The sequence below is a fragment of the Centruroides sculpturatus genome, unplaced genomic scaffold (genome assembly GCF_000671375.1).
Source record: "Centruroides sculpturatus isolate CEXI.00-Female unplaced genomic scaffold, Cexi_2.0 scaffold266, whole genome shotgun sequence".
Lineage (NCBI taxonomy): Eukaryota > Metazoa > Arthropoda > Arachnida > Scorpiones > Buthidae > Centruroides > Centruroides sculpturatus.
Window position 1 is genome coordinate 241,125 of NW_019384421.1, and position 22,560 is coordinate 263,684.

A 22,560-nucleotide genomic window follows, 5' to 3' on the forward strand; every position below is an offset into this window, starting at 1 on the left:
ATTATTTTAATTGTGAATCTTTTTAAACCGTACACTACATTATCTTTCGTGTTCTACAGGCCTAAGTTAAATAGGTTATGTATTTATTTAAATTTTCAATTTGTTAGTTTAAAATCATGATTAAACTCATAATCACTTGTACGGACTCATACGAATTTAAGTTAAACAAACGAATATATACTTTGAAATGTTTAAGATATTTACTTAAAATGATTAAATTTATATGTATGAAAACAATTAATATATTTAAGAAACTCAAGTAAAAGAAATAAAAGTTCAAATTCACGTGTAAAAGAGTGGTGATACGATAGTTTTTGTTGTGGTACGTGACTGTATAATTAAATGTTCAAGTGTCCCTACACAATATTCTCCTTACACTTTAATGACTGCTTTGCTGTAGTCTATAATGAGTTCCCATCATTCATTCAACTGACTTGTTATCTAGGATATTTAATTAGCTAGCTACATCACGATCTATTATGGCATCATACACTTCGTCTCCCGTCGCAAGCTCAACTCGACGATTACCACAATATCCGGGTAACTAATTCCTTCAATTGCAGTGCTGCCAAGTATTTTTTTCTTACTTCTTTTGATGACATTATTTTCACATTGATTTACAATCCCTAATCATTTTTTATTATTGAAATATATATGATTAAAAATTCTTTTTTCTCTTCCTCCTCCTTCTTCTCTTCATACTTCTACTCATCACTCAGCGTCGTTCTTGAAAAGCAAGAGATAGAGTATAAAGGCTTATATGGAAGTTTTAACTTCAAGATAAGTTTATATAAGTTATAAATTTATAAACTCTACCTCAAATAAATAAACTTATATACGCTGCAGAGGTAATAGTTATATTCATAACTTATGCAGAAGCTATATTTAAAGCTTGTAGAACTTAACACTGGAAAATGTTCAGAAATGTGGATTTTTTAAAAAAAATTAAACTAATATAAGAAAATATTTTACAATTATATTACATTGTAAGCCGTAAACACTTTCTAATCATAAAAGATTTTATGAAATTTATCTCTCTTTTTTTTGTTTATTTTTTACATCCTACTCCATTAAACTAATTATAGATCTAATTACTTAACGTTTACGTTTAAAAACTATTAATAAAATATTTTTTATTAAGATAAATAATTGATTTAGATTTAAATTAATAAATATAAAAAATTTTAACATTTTCTTTCTCTCAATACTTTTTATAGCTTACTTTTCAGTTTAACTTTCCACATTTAAGACTCAACCCTAAGAAAAAAAAGAATAATTTTTTTTAATTATTTAATTAATATATTTATTTTTAATTTCATTTTAATATAATTTTTACAAATTAAAATAATAAAATAACGTTTTTTATACATTTTAAACTACTTTAATAAGCTTATAATTAAAATTCACACGCAACATACTTTAACATAATTGAAATAATTCATTCTCTTTCCCTTATGCTAGTTAATGTAGAAATTAACTAAAAGCTTATTAAGTAGAGAGCATTAGAAACATACCATAAAAATCTAAATTAAAAATATAATATAAGAAAATGTTAAAATCCAATAAACTAAATAGGTCTAAACATTAAACAGTTAGATAATAATCTAGAGATTTTAAAATGCCATACAATTTAAATTACCATACAAGAACTTACAATTTTTTTTTTCCTTGAAAAGATCTGTTAGAAAATAAGAGACGAAGATGAGATAAAAAAAATAAATAAATACTTTAAACGCTCATCTCTTAAAAACTACATCAATGATATTTCATTCGGCAAGTAAAAATATTTACTTTAATAGGAAGTATCATTACAATGGCTTGCGTACTCATTTCTTTCCAGCTTCTAAAGCTATTAGGTTTAAACCTTTATATACACCATCCATTACTGAATATTTTAACAGTAAAGCTAAAATTTTAACGTTCCTCTTAAATCACACGAGTCTCTGGCGAAGTGAAAAGCCAAAGAGGTGAAGGAATTAAGATGCAAAAAGTAGGAAAAAAATGAAGCCATCGCTATTTTTTCATCGAGCAATAACTCCGGTGTGTAAAGTGGAAATTAGAAATGGAGCCCATTACTGCTTTTTTTTTTCGCTGTTAGAGGGAATTACAACCTATAAATTGTAATCATCTCAGTCCCTCTATTAAAATTTAATAGTATTAAATGCTCATATTTGTAGTCATTTGGGATACACAAGTCGAATTTATATGTACTAGACCTTATTAGATAGCTTTTTTATATGTATATATATACAAGATAATTTTCTTATCTTTTGCTAACTTAAGGCAAAACATTAAAATAAATTTGATCTTAGGTACTAAATATGTTTTTTGTGTGGACCTTACTATCAATTATTGCGAGGTTGTTTTTAAGTAGCTTTAAATTTTCTTTAACGTTAATAGGTTTACTTATGTATTAATTTATCTCGATAAAGAACAAAGAATAGCTTCAGCTTTTAAAATTTAAGTTATAATCTAATGTTCTAGAAAAAGTTTTATCATTTTTTAACGTTTATTAATTTAAAAATTTAGCGTTTATCTTAGAATAGCGACATTAACAAAAAATAGTAATTTACTACATTATTAAAGTAAAAACAAATGTTTAAACTATATGTTTTAAATGTATAGTTTTGCAATAAATTATAAAAAGAAATAAATTAATTAAAGAAAAAAATTAATAATTAACAATAGGGAAACGTTGAAAAATTCGACACTCGTAAATTCTAATGCTAGAATTCCAGTTAATTACATAAATATATTAGCGTATCAAATAAGTAAGAATCAAAAAAAGACTTATTAATAAAATTAAACACAAATTTCATATAAGCTTTACATGCACTTCCATAAAAACAAACAACTTTCAATTAGTTAGACTACATCCCATCGTAATTTTATCTTTTGTCTCCGGGCAAAATTCTGTTGTAAAGAAGTTAGTACTTAATTTAAATTCTCATTAAGTCATGAATAAAGTCTTTCAATGCGGATGGAACATTGCAAAGATTCTTGTTATAACAAATCATTGAAATTATGTGCTTTGCAGATGAGCAAACAGTGGTTTGTTATGGATCCTTCTACCCGAGGCTGGCCACACACAGGCGATAGCACGTGGCCAGGTGTATGTTATATACGTGAGACGTAACAAGGAGAAGTTATGTTACCTTTAGAATATTATATCTCTGCTTTTCTTAAAGAACTGTATGCATCAACGAAAATGTGCATCGGAAGATAGCTCTTCACATTCTTCTGATTTATTAATTTACTTAACAGGAGACTTTTTAAAATAAATGGCGACGTTTCCTAGAAAGAGACCTGTTTAAAAGTAGAAAAAAATAATAATAACAACAAATTTTTAACATTAATTAAATAGTTGTAAAATAAATTATTTTTTATTATAATTAATGTTTTTAGTTACGGGTTAAATGCTTCTGTACTATACAAAATCTCAAAAATTTCTACCTTTAGACGAAGAAAATTCAAAGGAATTAGTCATTAGAAATGAATTTATTTTAAAATTATAATTAAAAATTCTATTATTTATAAAGATCTTAAATGATTAATAGAAATATTATTATTTTTAGCATACATTCTGAAGAGATGGAAAGAATTAGAATAGAACCTATAACAGAATAAAAGAGTTATTGTTTAGTATTATCTCCAGGGAATATCCAAAATGATGTATATATGCGTAACAACCAATGATTTATTTAGGCCGGTCTACATAGACTTAATAAATCTTAAGGACAAGCCATGTCATAAATACACCGTTGTATAACTTGGAAAAGAAACAATCAAGAGTTAAAGTAACTAGGTATTTTTATGAAGCCCTCAAGCATAACATGAACATCTGCACTTCTAAATTTTCTTTCAGGTTCAACATATCGATAAAAATAAACAGAAAAGATTTTCCTTGAACACCGCAAAGTCACTAACAAAGAGTAAGTGATATATATTACATTATACGGTGATTAAAATAATAAATAATTTTAATTTTATGGAAATTATAAACATTATTATTATCTTTTAAACTTATAAAAAATATTTATAATTATATTTTATTAAATTAACTGGTTGTCACTCTTAATTAAATTAAATTTTATAAATGTTGTAACCTTTAATAAGGAATTGTTAAAATATAATTCAAAAATCTTATTCGTTTGTTAAAAGTTTNGAACTTAGGCGCCACTGCCTCAAATGTATCCTCAGGCCAGACCCTGAGAATGGTTTAGAAATGATGATTTCACAATACTATTCATCTATTTGGTAATCTTTTCATCTTTTATTAATATAAAGGAATAAACTTGTTTAATCATTTATTTATTTATATTTTTTTTTTATAGATAAATGTTAATTACATGAAATAACAATACTGCTGCATACAAGAGGATAAAGTGCCTCCATCTAGTGCTGGAAATAATGAAAATGTATGGTTATTTTTCGATTAAAATTAGCAAAATTTAATAAAATAAAAACTTAAATCACGTTTAAAACTTTAAAATTCGATGTTACAATTCTTATAAATTAAAAAAAGAAAAAGTGTTTCAGCCATACAACCGTAGTTAAACTATTTTTCCTCGTTTCAAATATCAAAAAAATAAACCAGAATGATTTATTATGGAAAGTCCTACACGTTTCTACATCTAGTACCTAGAATAATATAATACCTATTTTAGTTTCATATATAAAATAAGAAAAATTGAACGTTTCTTCTTAGGGAAAAAGCTAGTCGTGATGAGGGGATGGATTATTTCTCAGCTGCAAATGATGCGGCCTATGATTTCCGAGCATCATAATGTTTGAGTTATAGATACGTATCTTTAACCATTGCGGTACCTCCGATGGCAATCACTTAACTGACAACTCGACTGACAACATTTTTACATAATTCTAGTTACACAGTAGATAGATATTCTGTATATAAGGCTATTGCTACAACGTGAAATGCCTTTTAAGTAATGTATCCGGACCGTCGTCACGCAGACAATGGACTTAATGGTCTTTCCAATGTCTTGTATGAACATAGAACAGTACTCATCAAAGACTCTTATCTTATGACCATATAAATAATGGCACGAAACGAGCACTTTGAAGTTAATAAAGCAGATTTATCACGATAGTGAAACTCATCAAGCTTTACATTGACCAAAAAAAAAAAAAATATCTCTGGATTTTATGTTCAGGCCAATGATAGTTTTTCGATTGTCTCTTTTGCTATTTTAATTTTTTAAAATTTTATAAGGATATGTTTGAATTTTATTGATGATGGGTTGAAAAAAGATGTGATTTATGAGGCTATTTTTTCTATACTTTTACATAAACTGTATACCTGATATGTCTATCTATAATCTGGATTTTTGCAAAGAAAGCTAATTTTTTTTCTTCTTTTTTTATTAATGAATTCTAACAAAATTATATTCTTTTTCAATAAAAATTATATTTTTATTTAATAAAATTTTAATAATAATAATAATATTGGTTTTTTTCAATAGGACTTAAAAATTTATGAAAGTTGTAAATTCAAAACTTTATATTTAATCTCAAAATATCATTCATTATTTATAAAAATATTTTATAGAATATTAAATAATTAACATTAAACTATTATTAAAACTAAATATAAATAAATGTTAACATTTAATTAGATTCTAGAAGATAGATTTGTAGCTTTTAATTCTTATTATTTTTTTTCTTTATTCTTAAATCTTTTTTTTTTTTAATTCTTATTTTTAAAGGTGTATTTTAGACAAAATATTAAAAAAATAATCTTTGAAAATTAAATTTTAGTACTTTATTATTTTGAATTTAACTTTTATCTGCTCAAATGTTAATATTTATACGTTATTACTATTATGAGATAATTTTAATTCTTTAAAATGATTGAATCAGGTTGACAATCTCAATTGATTCAATAAAAACATAATTGAATGATTTCGATAGTCTAAAATTAGAATTAATTAATTTTAGACTATCATTTAAACTTAATAATTAGATTATACAATTTTAGAATTTAAAAAATTAATAATTGAAGTAAATTTATATTAAATACAATATAATAAATTAATAAATATTAATAGTATAATTATAATCAATTTTACTACCACAAGACGATGAAAAACATTTCGTGAATAAAAAATTTATTATTCATGTGAATCAATATTCGAAAATAATACAAATAAAAAACATTTAATTAAGTTTATTCAAAAAAAATTCTACTATTTTCTTTTAAATAGGGTTTTATTAAATTAACTGATTTACTAATTTAAAAAAATGCTTACAAACTAATTGAAAAATTTTATTTTTTAAAAATAAAATAATAATGTTTTATATATAAATAATGCATCTAACAATTCAAGTTTAGTGCCTACTAATATTAATAAATCTCGAAAATCGAAACTTGTTAGAAGATTAAATTTTCAAAATTTTAACAGAAATAAAAATATATCTAATATATAATTTAAAGTAATCGATATAATAGAATATATCTACTGCTATAGATTATTTGTCTGGAAAGCACTAAAAGTGACAGATAGGTTCCATGTCCACTTCAAGAAACCATTTAGGCCCTACTTACTTCAAGGTTATTTAATCTAAAAACTACATTTGATTCTGCCTGAAGGTATTTTACAGATTTTTGGGTCATTCAATTAATNTCTTTGAAAATTAAATTTTAGTACTTTATTATTTTGAATTTAACTTTTATCTGCTCAAATGTTAATATTTATACGTTATTACTATTATGAGATAATTTTAATTCTTTAAAATGATTGAATCAGGTTGACAATCTCAATTGATTCAATAAAAACATAATTGAATGATTTCGATAGTCTAAAATTAGAATTAATTAATTTTAGACTATCATTTAAACTTAATAATTAGATTATACAATTTTAGAATTTAAAAAATTAATAATTAACAATAGGGAAACGTTGAAAAATTCGACACTCGTAAATTCTAATGCTAGAATTCCAGTTAATTACATAAATATATTTAAATATATTAGCGTATCAAATAAGTAAGAATCAAAAAAAGACTTATTAATAAAATTAAACACAAATTTCATATAAGCTTTACATGCACTTCCATAAAAACAAACAACTTTCAATTAGTTAGACTACATCCCATCGTAATTTTATCTTTTGTCTCCGGGCNTGCCTACTAATATTAATAAATCTCGAAAATCGAAACTTGTTAGAAGATTAAATTTTCAAAATTTTAACAGAAATAAAAATATATCTAATATATAATTTAAAGTAATCGATATAATAGAATATATCTACTGCTATAGATTATTTGTCTGGAAAGCACTAAAAGTGACAGATAGGTTCCATGTCCACTTCAAGAAACCATTTAGGCCCTACTTACTTCAAGGTTATTTAATCTAAAAACTACATTTGATTCTGCCTGAAGGTATTTTACAGATTTTTGGGTCATTCAATTAATTAGACAGGCAATAAATACTCGATAACATTTCACGTGTCGATTTAACACTTCATAATACGTCTTTAATCATATATTTTAAAGAAATTTTGATATTTTCTTGTTGAGAAAACTTCGTTTAATAACTCGAATGATTTTATATTAATAAACGAATGATAATATTTGGACAAAATTTTGTTTACCCAAAAAAGAGAGAGCTCAATAACCTTAAAAATATTAACTTATGTTTATTATTTATTCTAAGAAAAGCATTAAATTAACTACATTTAGAGGTAAGAATACTAAATAGCACTATTATCAGAACAAGAACCTTAAATACTTTTAAATATAGACCATTCGTCGAAGAGATAGATATAGCCCATTGATGATGTTAGTACTAAACAGTCATTTAAGTTAAGCTTTAGGCATTCCCCTTAAGTCGTCTAAAGGTGTGGCAAATACATTAAAAAGTACTCAGCACATCCCAACCGTCTATCAAACAGATAAGTCTCCAAGTCACCGCTTCCATGATACTGTTCTAATCTACGAACTTAGGCGCCACTGCCTCAAATGTATCCTCAGGCCAGACCCTGAGAATGGTTTAGAAATGATGATTTCACAATACTATTCATCTATTTGGTAATCTTTGGCGTTAGAGATAAGTTTCGTTCTCTGTTAGATCATATTAAAAATAAAATTTTGATAATTATAAATTATTATTTTTAAAATTTGAATCCTTTTCTTTTGCTTTTTAAAACTACAATAGAATACAATTACCTGCTTTTATAATCTATTGCAATTCACTTTAAAATAAAATAAATAAATAAAACTGTTTTTTCTTCTTTAAGATAAATACAGAGCAAAACACAATAATGTTAAAATACAAGAATAGTCAATCAAATAGGTGATTTATAAAATTTATAAAAATGTTCTATCTCAGCTTAGTCCATTTTCTAATGTTACATGTCCCATCACATTTATAGACCTTCTATTGTGGTCCTATAGGCTATAATCGCAAAAATCGCATTAGATTCACAAGAATTGATTCCATTAAATGTGTCCGGGACTCAGAGCCTATTTGTTAATGTATCAGGGTTTGAAAATTTAAAAAGGGAGTTTCCGAGGTCGCGTTTCCACCTTTAAAGCAGACAAATCTGCTTTATATTGACAGATATAGGCCATACCCATCCATCCGCTTGAACCGGGTGCATTTTGTAATAGGATAGAATATTTTTATTCGGAAAAATACATATATTTCTTTTTCTTATACACAATAATCTTTTAATTTTTCTTCTTAAACTGGCTAAGATGTTACATAAAATCATTCATCATTATTCTGTATTAATTTCTTTCTTGTATATGTCACGACTTTATAGTTAAAGCAGGTGCAATTCCAGCACCACTAAAACTACAAGGGATATCCAAAGTCAATTTGCACTCTTTCCTAATTTTTAAAGATTTTAAGATATCTTTAAGTGATATATGTTTGTAAAAATATTTTTATTTATTAACTATATTTTTAAAAATCGTATAAATATCTTAAAATCATATATTTACAGGTCTAAACTGTTTATTAATGTAGAAGAATGGCGCAAGAATTATCATTTCATACCGATATTTACAGATCTATAAAACACTTAAAAAGTTTTGTTTTTTAATATATAAATAGTAAGTGAAATTATTAAACTAATATAACCTTATTTTCAATTTTTCAGGTCTATTTTCCGAGTAAATGCTTAGTGAATAAGTTAAACGTAAGGAATTCCTTACTGAAGATGAATTTATTTTTAAAGCAACCGAAATTACAGGCGTATATAATAAAAATTTTATAAATATTAAGCATAATAATTCTAAAAATAAAATTCAATTTGTAGATAATAAAATGTTTTTGTGTAAAAGAAAGAAAGTTTATTTTAAGAAGAGTAATTTTAATGCCAAAAGAGTTAAACCATCTTCTAAAGAGAGAAAGAAAAAAAAATCCATAATTTTCTTTAAACGAAAAGAATTCATAAATATTTATAGGTTAAATATAAAAGAAAAGCAGTTCGATTTTCTTGGAAGAAAAATGTTCAGTTTAGTTTAAAAAGCCATCAAGAACATACAAACGGAGCCTAAATAACCCTACATTAAGACACTCCAACTCGGGTCGAGCCACTAAGGATCAGGAATGCAACTATCAACATAATTATAATAATTTCGATCCATACAAAATGCACCACGTGAGATGCATTAGTCGTTCAAGGACCACAAGTGTAATTGCAGTCATTGTCATGAGGTGTGTGCATACAAGGAATCATTTTAAAAGCATAGGCTAAGTGGTAATGCACAGTGATGTCCTGAATGGTTGGTTGCTTCACCGATACGACAATTACCACATCACGATAAGGGGGAAGGATGCTGTAGAGGCTCTCCGGTCGTTTGTTCCGCCTACGTTCTAGTGATTGATTGGCTGAGTACTATCTACTGCAATCTGAAAAGCTCAGACCCGGATGTAGGCGTGTTTTAATGAGATTGGATACTTGTGCCTAATTGTTTTCTTTTTATAATGTTGCTCTGATCTTTTTTTTTTGACTTAGATGAAATGATTTCTAAGTCTCCTTTCCTTAAAAGATGATCTAAACAAAGGATTACTTATTGCTAATGGTTCTCGAATAAGAGATGAAGGATATGCACAATTATGGCTCTTTTTTATATTTCTTTTTCATTTTCTAGACAAGCGATTCTGTTTAAAACTCTATAAAGATAGTTTTACTCATATATATATTATATTTTCATATATATATAAATAAAATATAAACCTAAATATAATTGTTTTTCTTCGTTTAGATAAATTTACGTTTAACCAATTGCAATTCTCGTGAAAAAATAGCCTAAATCTAAATCTTAAGTTCAATGACAGATTTATGCTTTTTATTTTTATAAATATATATATTTATAAATATATAGGCTATATATATTACAACTGTACATTTTTTATTTAATTATTATCAAGTTTTTATATTCGGAAATATAGGCTTTAATCAGTTATTTTGTAGATAACATTTTCCAAGTTTTTAAAAAAGGAATGTGATTTGAATTTATTACAAAATAATCAAATTATTATGAAAAAACAAATATATTTTTTAATGTTAATAATTTATTAACGGTTAAAATTCTGTATTTTAAATTAAGCAAAAAGCAATTTTCATCTTTTTCAAATAGACAAATCTAGAACTTATTTATTTAAAGTAAACATGCTGTAAGTCTTATAGAAAATTATAAATTTGTAACTTTAATCCTTTTAGATTATAAGAATATTAAAGATTTATTTATAACTACAATAGTAAAAATAACATTTATTAAATTCTAATCAATAAAACTAAACTAACAAATATAGGCTATATATTCTTGATGAATGATTTTAACTTAGAAGTAAGTTGTCTGTTAACGCGAAGTCCAAGAAAATTTAATATTTTTAATTGATGTATAGGAAGCGTATGTACTGATAATGATATGGAAGAAACTATACATATAAACTAATCTAAATATATAAAAGTATAATGCAAACTTGTTTAATGTTTGTATATTTTTAATAGAATTTTGTATCGGAAAGCTCGAACCTTCAGAAAGAAGAAGATTTTGATTTTATAACGAAAAAACGAGTTAAAACGTGAGTTTAGACGTTACTAATTGCAAGTTTGGTCTTAAATGTGTCTTATCCGATGGTTTAAATCAATAGAAAGCGAGTAAAGTTGTGCAAGAAATATTCTATCAGAAAACAATTTAGTTAACAATTGCGAGTCATCCATCTGGTCATATATCTAAGAGAGTTGGCTCTAATTTTTTCATAGCAAAGCACGCAATATTGCTGTCAACTCAATTCGCAATGCGCAGCGGTATCGTTTACAACATTCGGTAACGTGTTTTGACTGCAAACTGCTCTCTGGTCGTTCTAAATGTTAACTCTACTGCCTACCAACATATCAAGTACAAACCATTATCCCACACACGCACCAGTTTTGACGTATGGAGTCAACTTTGACGATCGCGTCTCGATAAATAAACGCCATTGCTTTACGTCGACGCTAGTTCTGCTTAGGGACTATAATCTGCGATGTCAGTATATTCAGACTTTCGTATCGGTCCCACCTGGGGGAGCCACCGAACGATGTTGCAACATCCCTCAGCAGCACAACTCACGTCGCTCTTCTGGAGTGTACCTCTTCCGAGTATGGTTTAAATATTTCAGTAGATGTGCGTGTTCTCTCTTGCTCCACTCACAATAGCATTCGGCTTAGGACAGCTTCATCTCAACAAGAGGCCAGCTAGGTGCATAATTGATAACCACTGCAGGCGTACGGCCAGACGGTAGCCAGTAATAAATTGAGTTAGTCCTGCTGTAAAGTCTACGGATAGCAGTGTACGTGAGCCACTCTGTCGCCGGAGACGTATCCTTACAATCGATGATAGTGTGTTATTAGTCGGCCACTGTGCATGACCGACTACAATATGTTTCCGACAAATGCTACTTAAGTGACTGAACCTCCATTAAGTGTGCTGTAGCACTTTAGGGGTTGCTATAGACGAGTGTCCGTAGCCGGCCGTTACAACACCGGTTCCTCTATCCACCTAACGCACATACAACAATCCTATACAAACTATTACCTGATTAAAACAGCTATCTAGTAAGAGAAGAGGGGAGTTTACGACCTGGCGTTGCTTACCCCCTACAGCTACACTGGCTGTCAGACTGATTGACCAATCAAGCTGATGGTCCAAAAAGAACCTCTCGCAAGATGCTCGATGTTTGATGTGCACTTTGAATGATGGAAGACGTCATCTTACAGGACGGTGGATGTTACATCTTCTATTTCCTTGTTACGGAGCGACGGTTTTTCGGTGGCGTTTTTCGTGAGTGCGTGATGTAGGAACCAAGAATTGAATCGAAGATAACTTTCCTCGATTGCCTAAAGTCTAACGTAGCCTAGTCTAGTTTTTCACTTAACCAATTTACTAGTAGAATTGCGCTGACTTGCTTCTTGCTCGCTACAAATGAAAAGAGCTTTGCCTCCGGACCAGATTTGGCAACTTTGTCTTGATGCGATCACTTTTTTTTTATTTATTTACTTCTTTTGTTTCGGCGTAGATGAAGACTGACTGTGCGACTACTTCACATTTCATTTTAATTCTTTTCTATTTAAAAACATCAAAAAAAACATAAAAAAAACATCAAAAAAACTTTTCAAAACCAATAATTCGCTGTTTTTTTTTTCTTCAAAATAAAAATTTCCTCAAATTAACAAAATTTACTTCGTAAAATACTTAATTAATTAACTAATAATTTGCATATTAATTTTTAAATTATTTATTTAATTACAAACTTTTAAACATTTAAAAATATTTATTTATATTCTTTAATTTATAATTATGTAGTTTCGGAGAAAATTTTAATATATAATGTTAAAATTAGTTGGACATGTAATCGCTCATCCATCATAAAGTCCAAAGGGATTTGAGTATGATTAATTTCTAATTTTACATTTCTAATTCATGTTAATATTAACATTAAGAAATAGGTAAACTAATGAACATTAAAATTCATCCATATACTTAATATAAGCTACAATGACGACATACTTTTATTAGCTTTTTATGCTAAATTAATGTTTAATGCATGACTGATGTCCTGAATGGTTGGTTGCTTCACCGATACGACAATTACCACATCACGATAAGGGGGAAGGATGCTGTAGAGGCTCTCCGGTCGTTTGTTCCGCCTACGTTCTAGTGATTGATTGGCTGAGTACTATCTACTGCAATCTGAAAAGCTCAGACCCGGATGTAGGCGTGTTTTAATGAGATTGGATACTTGTGCCTAATTGTTTTCTTTTTATAATGTTGCTCTGATCTTTTTTTTTTTGACTTAGATGAAATGATTTCTAAGTCTCCTTTCCTTAAAAGATGATCTAAACAAAGGATTACTTATTGCTAATGGTTCTCGAATAAGAGATGAAGGATATGCACAATTATGGCTCTTTTTTATATTTCTTTTTCATTTTCTAGACAAGCGATTCTGTTTAAAACTCTATAAAGATAGTTTTACTCATATATATATTATATTTTCATATATATATAAATAAAATATAAACCTAAATATAATTGTTTTTCTTCGTTTAGATAAATTTACGTTTAACCAATTGCAATTCTCGTGAAAAAATAGCCTAAATCTAAATCTTAAGTTCAATGACAGATTTATGCTTTTTATTTTTATAAATATATATATTTATAAATATATAGGCTATATATATTACAACTGTACATTTTTTATTTNATTAAAGCTTAAGTTTTTGTATGTATTAAAGCTAAATTTATGAATTAAAGTATAATTAGTGCTAAGATTTGACGACATAAAAGGGTGTTTTCGATTAAATTTTATGTAAAAATCTCTTAAATTAGTAAAAATTATCAACGTTTGAAGAATTATGTAACTTCATAACATAAAAAAAACTACAAAAAATTAACAAATATCCATTAAATGTATGTAAAATTACTTTATTTATAAGTATGTATTGTTCTTATTGTTCTTGTAATTTCTTTCTGTCTAAGAATATAATTGTTACGAGGATATGTTAAAAATAGGCTAATATTTTTTAACATAATAGGAAAAAATTAAAAAAGAAAAACTATTAGTTACTTTAACAAAAGATCATTCGTGAAAATTTAACTCCATTTAAATAAATAGATTGGATCATAAAGCGAAAGATAGTCATGCAAATGAAACATCGAACACGCAAAAACTCCATTTATATACGAATAAATTTACTAAATATAGGATTTTTTTACATAAAAAAATATTTTACAATGAAAAAGATATATTTAATTATATAAAATATGTTAAAAATATGAATTTTTTAAATGTTCGCAAAGATATTTTATGAAAAAAAAATTAAGTTCAAATTTCTATTAATGTCGATTTATTTGATGTTTTTATTCAATTATTCGTCTTATTAATTCGAAATAAATGATTCTTTGATCATTTTTGATGCATTTTTTTATTTTCCCCCTTTTTTTATTGTATAGAAATGATTGTATCATCACCTTTCAAAGGAAGTAATTATCTATTGATGGTTCGCGATGATGAAAAAAAAATTATAAAAATTAATTTTATTGTCTGTTATCTGTTTAATGTAAAGTTTTAACGTTTTCAATAATTTTTTATATACATTTTTATACATTTAAAAAATTAATATATAATGTTAAAATTAGTTGGACATGTAATCGCTCATCCATCATAAAGTCCAAAGGGATTTGAGTATGATTAATTTCTAATTTTACATTTCTAATTCATGTTAATATTAACATTAAGAAATAGGTAAACTAATGAACATTAAAATTCATCCATATACTTAATATAAGCTACAATGACGACATACTTTTATTAGCTTTTTATGCTAAATTAATGTTTAATGCATGACTTATATAGACGAAAAATAAAGCAAAAATATTTCTGAAAATTACAAATAATAATAATAATAATAATAAAATTTATTTATCTTTCTCTCTACTACGAACTTGTAATGAACGATTAAAACGATGCTAAAACTTTAATAACTATTCAACTTAATTAATTTATTTATTATTGTTATTATTATTGTAGCATTACAATTTACAATAGCATCTAACATTCAACCCGAATAAGATCTTATAGAAGCCACATACGTTACAAAGATCAATTAAAAGAAAAATAAATAAATAAAAGTTAAGAAGTGATGCTTTAGGGAAAAGGTCAAGTCACCTATCTAACTGGACTTGTGAGAAGTCATTTGGTCACCTACTTGTCCTGTTTGGAAAGTCAGGATAAAGTAGAGCCACGTGAGGTGCCGAAAGTTATCTCGGGTCCCATTCCAACAATCTTAGACCGATAAGAGTAATAGGAATCAAATGGCTGGGTATTGTCGCTTTAGACGTGCATTGGATAGAAATGGCTGATTGTACATGAAATTTTTCGTTATTTTTTAAAATACTTTATGAATTTTTTTCTTAGTATTTGATAACTATATCTCTGTATGCTTCCAATAAATTATGCTAAAGCATCTACTGCATACAATCCACTTTATAAATTAAGGAACAGTTTTCAATGGCTCTATTTTAAAATTATTTTTAAATTCGTATTTCAACCTAAATTAAAACACGACTGATATAAATAAAAATTAGTAATGAAGTATATTATTAGATCTTAAAACGTGTTTTAAATAAAGTTATTATTTTCAAATAACTTAACAGTCTTAACTTGTATATAGCTTAATAATCATTTATTAAACAAGCGAAAAATAGATACTGTATATATTATATTAAAATATAACTGTATAGACCTGAATATCAAAGCGATTTTTTAAAAAAATACCTTTTTTTTTAATATAAATATTNTTTTTTATTGTATAGAAATGATTGTATCATCACCTTTCAAAGGAAGTAATTATCTATTGATGGTTCGCGATGATGAAAAAAAAATTATAAAATCGTTTACTAAGAATCACTGGAAAAAAATGATTATATAAAAGTCATTAAATATATTGATATTATTTATAATTTATATGTCATGAGCATCCGAGGAAAAAATATTTGACAAAATAAAAACGTGTCTCCATCTAGTGTCAAAATTATTAATAAAATTTATTATTTTAAAATACTGTCTTAATATTAACTGTTAATAATTTGCTTTAAAAATTATATTTTAATATGTTTACAATTCGTAATCTTAAAATAGCATATTTTAAATAATTATAAATGCCTTATTTGATTAAAAAAATTAAGAATTTAATTAATAACATTATCGTAAGTATTAGTAATTACCCGCTTCATGTTTGATTATTAAAAATTAATTAATTAGAATTAATTTTTATATTTACGGAAAGATGGCACCACTTGCTTTTCTGAAATTATTAGTGTGGGGGGGAAAATAATTTTATAATTAAAAAATATCCTTACCAATTAGATAAAATAAATACAATTTTATCTATATTATATTCATTAATTTATTTATTTTTATGATAAAGAATTTTTATTATAGTAAAATTCGATTTTCTTTGTTTTACTGTCGCCATCTGTTAACAAAAAATGTCGTAATTATTTATGTTATGATTTAGATATAAGAGAATTAATGAGCTAATGTACAGTACTGTAGATTAAACATTTCTTTTTTTTATTTTAATGTCTAAATACAATCTAATATTAAATTATAGATTCTAACACCTATAACAGCTTAGATATACAAATTTGAACAAGATAAATTAATCAAATTAAAGAATTATTGAAATTAATTTCAAATTCTCTTTGATTCAGACACTTATAGGTCGTCCTTAACATATAAAATATAAATGATTCGGTATCATTTACTATTTTGCATTAAAAATCGATTTTACTGCTTTCCACTAGTCATTTTCTCAATTACTTTGGGATGCAATTGTGTTTACTGCATACAATATTATTAGATGATGATATATTTCATATAAACCATCATTTAATTCAATATTTAATGATTTACATACAATATTTGATTTAATTCTATTAAATTAAATATCTTATCTTTGAATACTGTATTCACACAAATAGACTAATATTAAAATAGTACAGTATAATAAAGTTTATTATAACTTGTGATATAAAAAAAAATTATTGAAATATTTTGAACTATTGTATTTCAAACAATAAATAATTATTAATATTGTCCTTAGTTTAAAACTGTATTCCGATGAATAATAAACTGAATGCGACAAACCAAATATCCTATTACGTATCTCAATCACTTTTATGATTATAATTTGTGGAATGTTTTACTCGATTCTAAAGAGGGGCAAGTACCCCATTTATCTCTCTGTCAACGCCCTTGCTTGTTATTATTCATTATGATATGAAAAAAATAAAAATTGTATAAATATGACATTACAATTTAATTAATTACAGAATAGTGATTAGTAGACATAATCAAATTCAATAAATAATTACAGGTAACTTCTGTATTATGCACGTTATAAATTAATTTAATGCTTAATTAAATACGAATTCTGCGTAATCATATTCGTACGGAGTCTTTTATTCAGAAATATTTTTAAAAATATTATTTAAAATTTATATAAATTAATTTTACAAGGATATTTTATATACAAATTTATTTTTAATTTTATATAGCTTTTGAGTGGACAATTGGAAAAAAACAACGCGAATTTGTTCCAAACGGAAATTGAATGTTGAACATTCAAGTGGATGGACTATGCTACTCTGCTTCATTTAAACATCGCTAAACTGTCTATTTGCTACTGTTTTATTCATTTAATGTTAGCTATTGTAACATTTTACATATACTGTTACGCTGTTATCGCGTAAAATACATAAATAAAGAGGCATTTTAAACTAATGACTGAAAACACAATAGAGAAGAAAGGACTAAATATGGCGCAGTCTTTCTTGAATGCAATTCGCCCCATTATCTTGAGATATTATGACTCTTGAAATACGAGTCAATAATATTTCATTGCATCGTTTTTCACTACATACAAGACCATCTTTAAAATTAAATATGTCGAGAAACTATTGAAGATAATTAAAAAATATCCTTACCAATTAGATAAAATAAATACAATTTTATCTATATTATATTCATTAATTTATTTATTTTTATGATAAAGAATTTTTATTATAGTAAAATTCGATTTTCTTTGTTTTACTGTCGCCATCTGTTAACAAAAAATGTCGTAATTATTTATGTTATGATTTAGATATAAGAGAATTAATGAGCTAATGTACAGTACTGTAGATTAAACATTTCTTTTTTTTATTTTAATGTCTAAATACAATCTAATATTAAATTATAGATTCTAACACCTATAACAGCTTAGATATACAAATTTGAACAAGATAAATTAATCAAATTAAAGAATTATTGAAATTAATTTCAAATTCTCTTTGATTCAGACACTTATAGGTCGTCCTTAACATATAAAATATAAATGATTCGGTATCATTTACTATTTTGCATTAAAAATCGATTTTACTGCTTTCCACTAGTCATTTTCTCAATTACTTTGGGATGCAATTGTGTTTACTGCATACAATATTATTAGATGATGATATATTTCATATAAACCATCATTTAATTCAATATTTAATGATTTACATACAATATTTGATTTAATTCTATTAAATTAAATATCTTATCTTTGAATACTGTATTCACACAAATAGACTAATATTAAAATAGTACAGTATAATAAAGTTTATTATAACTTGTGATATAAAAAAAAATTATTGAAATATTTTGAACTATTGTATTTCAAACAATAAATAATTATTAATATTGTCCTTAGTTTAAAACTGTATTCCGATGAATAATAAACTGAATGTGACAAACCAAATATCCTATCACGTATTTCAATCACTTTTACGATTATAATTTGTAGAATGTTTTACTCGATTCTAAAGAGGGGCAAGTACCCCATTTATCTCTCTGTCAACGCCCTTGCTTGTTATTATTCATTATGATATGAAAAAAATAAAAATTGTATAAATATGACATTACAATTTAATTAATTACACAATAGTGATCAGTAGACATAATCAAATTCAATAAATAATTACAGGTAACTTCTGTATTATGCACGTTATAAATTAATTTAATGCTTAATTAAATACGAATGCTGCGTAATCATATTCGTACGGAGTCTTTTATTCAGAAATATTTTTAAAAATATTATTTAAAATTTATATAAATTAATTTTACAAGGATATTTTATATACAAATTTATTTTTAATTTTATATAGCTTTTGAGTGGACAATTGGAAAAAAACAACGCGAATTTGTTCCAAACGGAAATTGAATGTTGAACATTCAAGTGGATGGACTATGCTACTCTGCTTCATTTAAACATCGCTAAACTGTCTATTTGCTACTGTTTTATTCATTTAATGTTAGCTATTGTAACATTTTACATATACTGTTACGCTGTTATCGCGTAAAATACATAAATAAAGAGGCATTTTAAACTAATGACTGAAAACACAATAGAGAAGAAAGGACTAAATATGGCGCAGTCTTTCTTGAATGCAATTCGCCCCATTATCTTGAGATATTATGACTCTTGAAATACGAGTCAATAATATTTCATTGCATCGTTTTTCACTACATACAAGACCATCTTTAAAATTAAATATGTCGAGAAACTATTGAAGATAATTAAAAAATATATATTTGAAAATTTGTAAACGAAATATTTTATACAAACTTTCTGATAATTTGAATATTTTTCTACATTATAAGTATGGATTACACCGGCTGTCTCTAATAGCAAAACTTTCTGTGTGCAATATGATTCGAAATAATATCAAAATAAGAGATTACGAAAGGACAGCCATTCGTTTCAATACTTTTCTGAATCGCATATTGTGATATTACAGATATCAGATATCACCAATACAACTATTAATAGGAAATACGATCATCATTTATGACCATACAATTCACATAACGAGTCGTCTTGTCCACTTCTCTGTGAGCTAAGAAATATGTTTGGTTCTGGAGTGTGTAATACTGTATTATAGAAAAGGCCGACGGACTACATTGAATTTTCCTGAAGAATCCAGACATGCACTATTGGATTCAATTTCAACTGGCAAATCCATCCTTTGAATTTGTAATGCTAAACAATCAGAATATCTCCTACAAACATGTGAAGTCGCATAGGCTTGTTTATATGGTTTGCTCTAAGTATTTTTGCGACAGAGACATCATGTTGATTACTACTAAAGGGACAAGAGTAATTATGTATCTTTTTTTCTCTCCAGGACTGTTGAAAATCGGTCAGTATACTGAGTCTTAACACTCATTCTGACAATTTCTTTCAAATCTCGTAATAAATAAATACAGTAAATATTTTCTCAATTGTTTGAGTTCCAGTGGTAGAATGAATCTTTAACAATTTAAACAACTTTTCTTGTAAGAATAGCGAGAAGGATACAAAACATGAGTATTCTTTTTAATAATTTAGTATATGGTTTACTTCGAAACAATTGTCTCAATGGCTGAAAAAAGCTCTAGAGAAAGTTGTTTACAATCTTCCTATGGCACTTCTTTGATAAGACAAAGCAGCGATTACCACAAACTAAAGTAGGCCTAATCCTTTTTTCAAGCATTTTTAGCAATTTATCATTCTCCTGAAATTATTGCTATAATTTTGAAATCATTTTTGGTAGATACTCAAGTCTCTTGGCATACGTGTCGAACCCCTTATTTCTAATCTTATCTTTTAAAGAATTAGATAATTACTTGTTTTCAATGTTGCTTTAAGTCCGTCTTATTGAATCAGATAAACGTGCATAAGACATTATTAATGACTTATTTACAAGAGATATCCTTTACAACTACAGAAAATAATTGTATTGCTTCTGATTTTAAGTAGACATACATTGCCTGATCCGTTTGAAATTTATTTAAACTATGGGAATAATTCACATATATCTAGATTTCATGATTATAGTTATATTTCTACATAGATTTTTATGTTAAAATTAATACGTAAAATAAATATACTTACATTTTGATGAACAATTTTTACTTTCCTGATTCTTAAATATAACAAGGAAAGTATGACGATTGTCAAAAATATGACCGCCTTCAAGATTTTTGCATTTTTGGACTAGGGAACCTCGAAACATCGAAAAATGCAAAAGTCTGAGTGTTAGTGTGTGGAGAGCATAATTTTGTTCATCCTCTTTGAAGCTTAATAACTTCTGTGTCCTTTGACGAAAATTTCTGAAATTTTGCAGGGAGGTTTGTTTATTAGGGTGATTGACGCTATTAAATTTTGGTGGTTAACGGTCGAGGGGTGGGGAGATAGAGGGAGGTCATTCATGTATCATATTTCAAATGGGGTCGAACTTATGAAAATTTTACTTGTTGTCATTTACAATTTTTTTTATAAAACTCGTCTCTATCCTCAAAATTAAGCTTTTGCCATTTTATAATAATTAATAATATAAAAAGTGTTTTTCTAATAAAATATCGTAACAGACGGGCTATCACAATTTTAAATTTTTTGCCGGGAAAGTTACGTAACTCGTTGCTGGATTTTTCTCTCTTTAATCAAAAATGTTTTGTAATATTAAATCTGGATGTCTTAGGTATGTTTGACATAATATTTGATTTCCTTATCCAACCTCTCATAATTTCTCATGTAGAATGAACCGCCATATTTATTAATGTATAACCAGGGGCCCAGGGCTTATTGAAGTCCAATGGGGCACCATTTTTTGTTACATTAAGAATCTTTAAATTGGAGTTTAAAATTCATTTTTAATAACATCAAAACCAGAGTTGAAATATAGGCCTATTTATTTATGAAATGGTGTTGAATGACAAACTTTATATGTTATATAAGAAACATAAGAAATAATGAAATATTTACATTAAGTACTGACTAATTACATTACGTTGATTACAATAAAATAAATAATACTATAAATTATCATTATTATTATATTATTAATATTAACTATTTTTTACAATACGATAAGTGCTCATTGTTAATGAAAAAGTATTAAAAATTTATGATAATAATTCAATTTTTGTGTGCCGTTGACATTTGGGGGCTCAGGACTTAAGCCCTATTAGTCCCTATGTACATTCCCCCCTGTGTATAATTTATTTTGTTTACTCTTTTCTAATGTATTGTTTTAAATATTATTTTATTAAATTTTCTCATCGAAATTTGGTAGAAATAATTGTAATATTTGTAATTAATAAGTCTGTAAGTTCTATTTAGTTTCAGTTATAGATATAAATAAATTAATATAATTTACTAATGTATTGTGTATATAGGGGAGACCGGGGCAAGATCGGCATGTTAAGCTTTACTTAAATTTTGTGTAATAAATACTGCTGTAAACTGAAAAAAAAGCTTTGCATATTGTTTATTGGAATGTTTTCTTACTATAGAACTGGTTAAAATCAGTTTGGAAATAAAAATAATTAAAATAATTACAACTTTACAAGAAGAGAGAAATTGACGAAGTTGCCCCGGGTATAGGGGCAAGATCGGCAACTTCTCTCTTTTTGTAAAGTTGTAATTATTTTAATTATTTTTATTAAAGTTGCCCCTGGTATAGGGGCAACAGTAATGG

At 26.4% G+C, this 22,560-nt stretch overlaps 1 long non-coding RNA gene across 1 annotated transcript; it reads left to right on the plus strand.

Moving 5' to 3' along the window:
• The first annotated feature begins 3,631 nt into the window (after nucleotides 1-3,631).
• On the plus strand, nucleotides 3,632-9,071 carry LOC111619411. The gene is made up of 3 exons (XR_002755746.1): nucleotides 3,632-3,932; nucleotides 4,335-4,418; nucleotides 8,970-9,071. It is a non-coding gene; the product is annotated as an uncharacterized LOC111619411 (long non-coding RNA).
• Nucleotides 9,072-22,560: the final 13,489 nt, after the last annotated feature.